Raw genomic sequence first — 8,786 nt, 5'->3', positions numbered from 1 at the left:
CCCATCTCTGGTAATCAGTAATTAGTTACTGATTACTTTTTTCAAGTAACTTGACCAACACTGGTGATCAGTAGCTTTTGCTAGTGTAAAAGTAAAAATAATATCCACAACAATAAATGGGTGATAATCACAGATGTTCCAGATGCAGTAGCTTTCTATGTTTTCACTCGAGACGGTTTCTCACGACTGCCAATGAAACTTCTCACCACATCCCAAAAAGAAACACCTTCTCACCTTTTACACCAAGTTGCTTTGCTCACACACGCAAAGACAAAGCTGAATCTGTTTGATTGATGCGACACACGCCAGCTTTTCTCTGGTCCTGCCACATTCATTTCCTCTGCATGGACCCGCTGCACTGTGCTGATACAGAGCAGAAATATGAACAGGTGTGACATGGGTAATTTGTTCACATGGCCTAGAGCAGTAGTTGGCCAAAACTGGGCAGCTCCGCTCAGTTTAGAGTTGAAATCCAGCTCGCAGCGGCTGACCGAGGTCTCTGTAGGCGACCCCAAAGAAATCACTCATGTTTTGAGAACAATGGCTCCAAAGCCAAATTCCCTCTCTCGCTCTCTCGCTCCGTCCTTGTGTCTCAAAGAAATGTTAAAAGGAAATTTTATTATATCTCATTAAAAGTAATGCAAATGTTTGTGGAACTCTGGTTTCACTTACAATAAATCAGGTCAGTTCAACACTCGATGTGTAATGCTTTGTGACTAAATGGCCTGTATCCACATTTTTAAAGTAACCTGAGAAATCAAATCAAAAGCAGGACAAACCTTCACCCAACTGTCCTCACAGCTTTAAGCAGCTTTAAGCAGCTCTTCAGCACAGTGTTCAAACTGGATTTATGCTTTACACAAAGGGATTTAGGTGAGTCCACCATAAATACATGTTGTGCTGATCCATCGTCCAGGCGTTATATCCACTACCACAGCACTAAGTGAGCGTATTCTACAAGATTAGGTGTTATTTAGTTACTAAACTGCAATGCATATAAAAGTGATATTCAGACTACAATCATAATGCAGAAAAGGGCTATTAAATTAATAAATCACGAGGGGTATAGGGCTCACACAAATGCACTCTCTATTAAGACACAAGCTATAAAATTCCAGGATCTGGTGAAGTTTAAAACAGTGCAAATAATATATAAGGCAAGGCAAGGGATGCTCCCAACAGAAATAAGTAAATGGTTGAGAGAAGGGAAGTGGAATTTAAAATTACAAAGAGGAAAAACAACTTTGAAAGGATTTCTATTTCTATAGCGAGAGTTAAATTCTGGAATGAGTTAAAAGAAGAAATAAAGGTCAGTAGTGATAAAAACCAGTTTAAAATAAAACTCAAAAAAAGACATTTTAAATAAGAATGAAGAAAATGCAATTAACCCAAGACAGCAGTCAAGGTGATGTTTATTTTCTTTTGCAAATGAGTAAATCTAAACATAGTTTTAGTTGAATATGAGAAAATATTTTTTGTGACGTTATGCTGTAAGTTGAAACCATTGTATACGTTTTTGTTGTTCGAGGAAATGATTACGATGTAAACCTAAGGGGGTGGGGCTAAACAGGTATATACTTCTGCCTACTCCTTTTCAAACAACTGCATGGAATGATGTTATGAAATGTTGGTGAAGTATATGTTTGAAATAAAAATGAACTGAACTGAACTGAAAACTACCCACATTAACTTTTTTCCCCATCAGAATGTTAAAAATTCAGTATTCACATAAATCGGCCTCTACATACAACAAAACTTGTAGGAGGAATGCAAATTTCTAGTGGTTTTACTGATGAAGCAATGTGACAGAGCTCTGGAGTCCATGCATATACTTCAGGCCAAGGCAGAGTATATCCATGCATAATGCAGAGTCCGGTTTTCACAGATTTGTTTTATTGTTTTGCTCTGTTTTTGTCCCAAATGGTCAGAAAGTCTGCAGATGTCATACACAGTGATGTCTGTGTAAACTTTGCTTAAATGCCTCACCAACATGCAGACAAGCACAGAAGGTTAATCCGTGTTAGTGCCGTCTCTGAAGATTTGAAGGTCCAACAACAGGGTAGTGTCAGAAGCCCAACAGGTTGGGGCCAGACTGGTGGTGCTGGGTCACAGTTCTTACCTGAATTGGAATTTATTGAGATCTTTGGTTATAGCGGTAGTTGTGCTGAATAAAAGTCTGACTCGTCCCAGATCACCATTGCAGAAGCAACAGAGCCAGCGATCGAGAAGGGCGAGAATTTGTTTTCCTGATGCACTTACACACAGTTTCGGTCTCACGTGTCCCCGTCTTATCGCCATCCTTGATCCCTCTTCTTACCTCACCTTCCCTTTTTCTTTCCTTCTCCTCTCGCTTTGCAAAACCGGAGATTTGGATGAAGCGTACAGTTGCCGTAGCCAAACGCAAGCCGGAACAACCTCTACTTCTACTGCTTCCCTCGATTGATGTTCTCATATCTGTCGCTCGCACACACACTCAGCGGCTCTCAGATAGAAACAGACTATTAGCATTGGCTCTGTGCCGTCTCCATTCTCACAGTAAGTTAGACTCAAATCAGAAGAAGATCTCGCTGGCAGAGGAGAAAGAAGAAAATGATAGAGAGACAGATAAAGACAGTGAGCTAAAGTTAGTGCCAGCTCAGAGTCCAGACAGGAAGAAGAAGATGGAAACAAACGAATGAGACAAGTGCATAATAGTGTTTACTGTGAAATGCTGTCATTGCCAGCCGAGTGTATTACTCTACATCCATCTAAGTTGCGGTGCACAAAACTGAAACTGTGCTCGTGTGTTGTGCATGAGAAATTAAAATTGGCTGTGATGGTTGCAAACGCTGAAGTCAGAGTCGTAACAGAGTATCGCAGGAGTGCAAAATGGTCAGTTTATCGAGCGACCCAGTAAAGCAGAGGTGCGTGACCCTCTCCTCTCCACGTGCACACATCCTGCAAGAGTTTAAATATTTAAATTGGATGCATTTCCCTTTTCCTCACATAGCCTTATCATTATATTTTAAAGACCCATGAGATCACCTGGGAACCATATATTATGTTATTTGACTCTGATCCGTGTCTCATTATGCATCGCTATCTTCTTCTTACTGTTGGGCATTTTCATCAGGAAAACAGTAGTTTAGCTTCCAGCCTTTCCGCCGCCCCTACCTCGATTCATTATGTGTCTTTGAACAGCTCACGCCTCTGAATATGAATGACGCCTGCATCGCTCTGATACAGGTGAGTAGTTTATTTGATTATTCAAGGAAGTAAACAAATTACCATGTAAGGATGAAAAAAGATGACTGAATAAACACTGGCATGAGCATATTAGCATGTTTTTTTCATCACCTGCTCAAAGACAGTCCATAGATTATCTGAACACAGAAGAATATGCAACAACGACTTTAACCCTTACAACCAGTGTGAGGCAAATTTGACCCGATTGGATCTGACCGCAGGAACCTTTCACTAAAGTTCATCCATTTAGTCTAAAATGTGGTGAGTTTTCACAACAATTGTATAGAGAAAAAGGACTATGAGGGAGCGTGCTTTTTCCTTTCGTGCCCCATTTTTGTGGAACAACCTCCCTGAAGATATTAGGCAGGCATGCTGTGTGGAGGGTTTTAAAGCTAAGTTAAAGATCCACTTGTTCCTGATCCTATGTGTCGTAATTCCATGCCAGTTTTTACTGGTTCTATCAGTTTTTAAATTGTCTTGTTTTTTTCTGTATTGCTTTATTTATTTATTTATTTTTTTCTTCAAATAGCTCCTCAGCATATCATTATTATTGTTGTTGTTGCTTTTGTTAATTTAGTGGCTAGCATTGTCACCTCACAGTTGAAAGACTTCTGGTGGATTATACAATTATAAAATCACCTGAGATGCCAGTGTGGGAAATACAGACACACATGTTTACATCCATCCTCTTTCCGGATCGCTGGAGCCTATCTTAGGCTTGTCTTAGGGCAAGAGGCAGGGCTAACACATAGACACAAACCATTCGCACCCAGATTGTGCAAAGACTTGTGCAGGAAGCAAACGTGGGAGTACATGCAGCCTGATGGTGGAATTGCACTCAGGACCTTCTTGCAGTGAGGCAACAGTGCTACCACCGTGATGCCCCTGTTTCCTGCCGTCACTTTAAATACATATACTAATTTGCAGTAATCAAGTTTTAGGCTCCAAGTGCTAATTAATATGGAGATTCTCATTATAATTATGAATGATCGTTCTGAGGATGATACAGAACTAAAGGCAGCGTTTCATGGCTGTAATAATGTTTATATAATGAATCCCAGCAGCTTCGGATGCTCCTGGCAGTTTCACTCTCAAAATCTATATTTGTGAAAGCAGATGTTTTCTGCAGAAACATGTTTTACCTCAAATATCGACTTCCCTATTTTGTGAAACACTGATTAATGAATAATTATCCTTTTTTTATGTCAGATAGTTTTAATCCTGAATTGATCAGTACTTCAAAATTTGTTGAGATGTATTATGAAGGAATTGTTGAACCATACTGTGAGGGTGTAGAATATGAAGAGTATGTAAGGGTTAAACTAAAAAGAGGTAGAACTCAATGGATTAAAAGCAGGAAGGGCTGAAACTTCAATGCCAGGAATACGAAGCTAATCTAGTAAATGGGAAGTGTTCTGCTAGAGAGCGATTGGCTGTTTAAATGCAGGCGATGAAGAAAAAAGGCAGAAAACTGAAGTAAAATGAAATGCTTTCTATGTATGAAAGCAATGTTTTTTTTTTTCAAATAAAACAGTCATAAGAACAGAAATTATGAGAATATCCTAAATGACAGTGGTGCACATTCTACAAAGGGAGGAGAGAGCCTAGATATTCATTACGTCGCTGTAAAACCAACACAGGCTCAGCAGGAAAACAGTCTCAGCTTTAAGGGGAAACAGATGAATTCAGCGTATGCTTTGAGAGTTTCATGTGGATTCTAATCTAATCTTTTAGTCTCAGTAGAGCAGGCAGCTGTTTTCAGTAAACAATCTCTCATAAGCGCTGCATAAAATGGCAGAGAAACAAAGTTAGCTTCAAAGTTGGTGAAGATATTTAGCTGCTAAACAGCAGAGGTTTCCCTCAGTGGGGGGATAGTGGGGTAAAAGGTCACCATGTCCAATTGTGACTAACTCGTTATGGAGTTTTGTCCCTGGGTGGTAAGCAGTTAATGTTGTTTAAAGTTTAGGAAACTTTAAATTAAGGAGCGGTCAAACTCATTATTAAAGGCATACTACTGAAGCCCGTGACCCTGAATCCTCCCTTAGTTATGCTGCTATAGGTGTAGGCTGCTGCTGATTCCCATGATGCATTGGGTGTTTCTTCTTCACTCACTATGTATTAATAGACCTCTCTGCAGATGGCCCCGCCCCTCCCTGAGCCTGGTTCTGCCGAAGGTTTCTTCCTGTTAAAAGGGAGTTTTTCCTTCCCACTGTCGCCAAAGTGCTGCTCATAGGGGCTCATATGATTGTTGGGTTTTTCTCTGTATGTATTATTGTAGGGTCGACCTTACAATATAAAGATTTGGTGCTGTATAAATAAAATGGAATTGAATTATTAAAGCCATACTACTGAACCTGTGAAAACTGTTGTGTGATATCCTCACGGGGTTTAAAGGGAGCTTCCCTTTGTCTGATTTAGGACACTTACTTAGGAAACAGGAAAAGACCAACAAAAATGCTTTTAGTTGGAGTAAAAATGTAGATTAAGGTTCTTGAAACTTCACACATCTGGGACTAAAATCACAGCTGTTTTTTCCGTCTGCCTGCACGAGTTCTGCAACTTTTTTCCAAGTGAAGTACTAAATCGCTAGAGAACCTATTCAAGCTACAAAAGGGTTTGTTTTATGTGTAACTATAGTTTGAATGTTCACAGGGGACCAGGACAGGCATCTTACACCCAGCTCTGTTCTACCAACATCACCCTACTTCCATATAATTACTTATTCTTTGCAAAGAAAAAACATGGAGCCTTCCAATGCATGCTTTATGTTGTAAAAGTTCAGATTTGCCTTCCTAACTTCAAAAATGCTTGCATGAGTGGATTTGTGGGCGTGAGCAAGTAATCATGAGATATTTAAACAAGTGTTGATACTGAGCAAGTATACTCATAGAACCAGTTACGCCAGTCGGCTTTTTCAGTGTTGTTTTGTTTCGTTTTAATGCAGAATTATCAGCCTATGTTGTTAATAGTTTAATCCTCTATTACATGTTTTTAATTACCTGTAAATTGTATGCTTGTGTTTATATGGCCAACAAAATGAGTTGAAAACATAATAATCTCAATATTTGCATTTAAAGTAATACTGGGTCTAATTCAGAGAATATGCATTTATAACCTTGCTTGAATAACAGACCCCAAAACCTTATGTGTATTTAAAAAAGGGATTTACACGAACAACTAGACTAAATTACTCAGAACTGGTGCCAGCAACATTTCTTAGGCTACTTAAGTCTAAAAGAAACAAGAGAAACAACCTGAATTTATGCAAACGATGTTCTTTCAGAGCACTTGCGAGTCAGCTTTCATCTTCTCTCTAAATTAGCTCTTATTGCAAATTGTCTCTCTTATTCTGTGTATCCCACCCACACCTGCTATTGACACAAACATAATCACAGATGCACACAATGTATGCCAGCATTTTGCTCCTGTTGTAACTGGATTACAAGTGGGTGGCAATCCTCTTTCTCCCCCCTCCGCGCTTCCGTAACGCTTTGAGTTGTCTGGGAAAACTGAGGATCCTGGCTCACATCGGACTTTTCGAAAGAGCTCATCTCTCACACGTTCATCGCAGCGACAGTGGATCTCTAACTTCAGATTAGGATTTAGGGAAGAGTTGTCAAACTTTTTCATTGTGTATTGTTTAAGACATTTTAGATTTAAAAAGCCAGCTTGTCTTATGATTGCTACCAAACGCATATTTTATGGATGACTCACTTTTCAAACCCCTTGTAGTCTGATTGTCTTTCGTGTGTCCGGCCCTGGATCACTTCAAGTAGGACAATCGGACAATTGCAGCCCACTCCTAACATCCCAACCTGTGTGCGCTCTTACAGCGAAGGACGATTCCTCACCGAAACATTCCCAAAGCCATAGCAGGTCAGAGTAGCCCCTGAGGGTGCAGCGGAAAGAGTCACACTGTGGACCTATTGATGCTTTACTTTCTGCAACTCTAGTGAAATCTGAACAAATCACCTTGCTGTCCTAGAAGTTATTTCACAATAAACGCAGGGTGTTGTGCATCTATAGGTCATTTTTGCTTTAAACTGTGTGTTTTACCTTATGTTGAAGTGTGTGTGTGCGCGCTGAGCTAAATGAGGACACGTGCAGCGTTGTGTGTGTGGTCTGTCTCGTTTGTTGACTGATTTGTTTGGACCTTTTCTGGTTTTGGAGATAAACACGTTGAAGCAGATATGAATATTCCTAATGGCTTTTTAATGTCTTTCTAATTTGCCCTTTAAAGGGCTCTAATGGACTGTCCCCATGTTTGCACAGAGAGGAAAAAACAATGGCTCTGACTCATTTGGTGGTTACCTTTGAGCCTGCACTAAAGCAGACAATATCATTACAGTCCTTTAGAGCTCCTCCTGTAGGAAGAAACATAATACCGTCATACTTTACACCAAGTGTTTGTGTAGCAGCGCACATTTAAAAGGGGTTCCTGGGGTGCCAGCTCTGGAATAAATGTGTTTCTGCGTGTTGAATGAAAATATCCGTTAGTTTACCGAGTGAGGAATTTTTGTTTTATTCCAATCGGGTATGAAAGATCACAGAGAATCGATCTTGATGACTCTGAGCACGTTACTGTGGATGTTTTGGTGATTTTCACGAGCTCAGTTGCTTCTCAGTAAAACTTTAACTTCTTCTCTACCGAAAGCCATTTCTATCTAATAATAGAAATAATGTGACATCAGTCACATTATTTCTATTATTTCTATCTAATAATAGAAATAATAGAAATAATGTGACATCAGTCACATTATTTCTATTATTTCTATCTAATAATAGAAATAATAATAGAAATAATGTGACATCAGTCACATTATTTCTATCCAACAATGTGACTGATGTCATCGCACTAGGCAGGCAGCTGTGCAAAAATGCTTATACGTTTAACAACAAATACCCTCCCAACATTGTTGTGTACATGTTCACGTGTGTGCATTTCACTATCGCAATGCAGCGATGATGAAAAACTGATGCAAGACACAAACCAGAGCATGTGTCTAAAACTGCAGTCGGTGACGGCGAGAGAGACATATGGAGGTTAATAACCTGTCAGCCCAGCTCTGTAACAGTGGAGAAGTTGGCCTAATGAATCATGTGGCTCTTCAGTGTGTTTAACAAGCGTGTGTAATGCAAGTGTATGTGTGTGTGTGTGTGTGTGTGACATCCAGGCAGAAAAGGAGCATTTACAATGATAGAAGCGTCATTATTAGTAGCATTTTGTTACAATGAAACATATGTGTTTGTTAACAGTAGTAATCGCTGGGAGCGAGAGTGGGAGGGGGAAAGGTGTGAGCAGAGGTTGATTGCAAAGCCATTTCCTAAGGCTTTGTCGCGCTCTGTTAGCTGTAGAGCTCCATTTGAAAGACAATTTGTCTACTGCTGAGCACTCTGGCAAAGAGCGACCTTGTGTTGAAGAAAGTCTGCACATTCGTGTGTGTGTGTGCAGTACAGGATGCACCAGGCTCGTATGTCAAATAATACATGCACGAAAACAGCAGAGGCAGCTAAAAGTTTGGCACACACACACACACATAATATATATATATATATATATA

At 39.8% G+C, this 8,786-nt stretch overlaps 1 protein-coding gene across 2 annotated transcripts in view; it reads left to right on the top strand.

Moving 5' to 3' along the window:
* Positions 1–8,786, top strand: part of LOC102299304 (cadherin 13, H-cadherin (heart)) — a 227,279-nt gene that overhangs the window by 174,321 nt on the left and 44,172 nt on the right. The window lies entirely within an intron of this gene.

Source organism: Haplochromis burtoni, unplaced genomic scaffold (genome assembly GCF_018398535.1).
Source record: "Haplochromis burtoni strain Fernald_Lab_line unplaced genomic scaffold, NCSU_Asbu1 Contig_201, whole genome shotgun sequence".
Lineage (NCBI taxonomy): Eukaryota > Metazoa > Chordata > Actinopteri > Cichliformes > Cichlidae > Haplochromis > Haplochromis burtoni.
The sequence above is the reverse complement of the archived record's forward strand: the minus strand, read 5'-3'. Positions and strand labels throughout refer to the sequence as shown.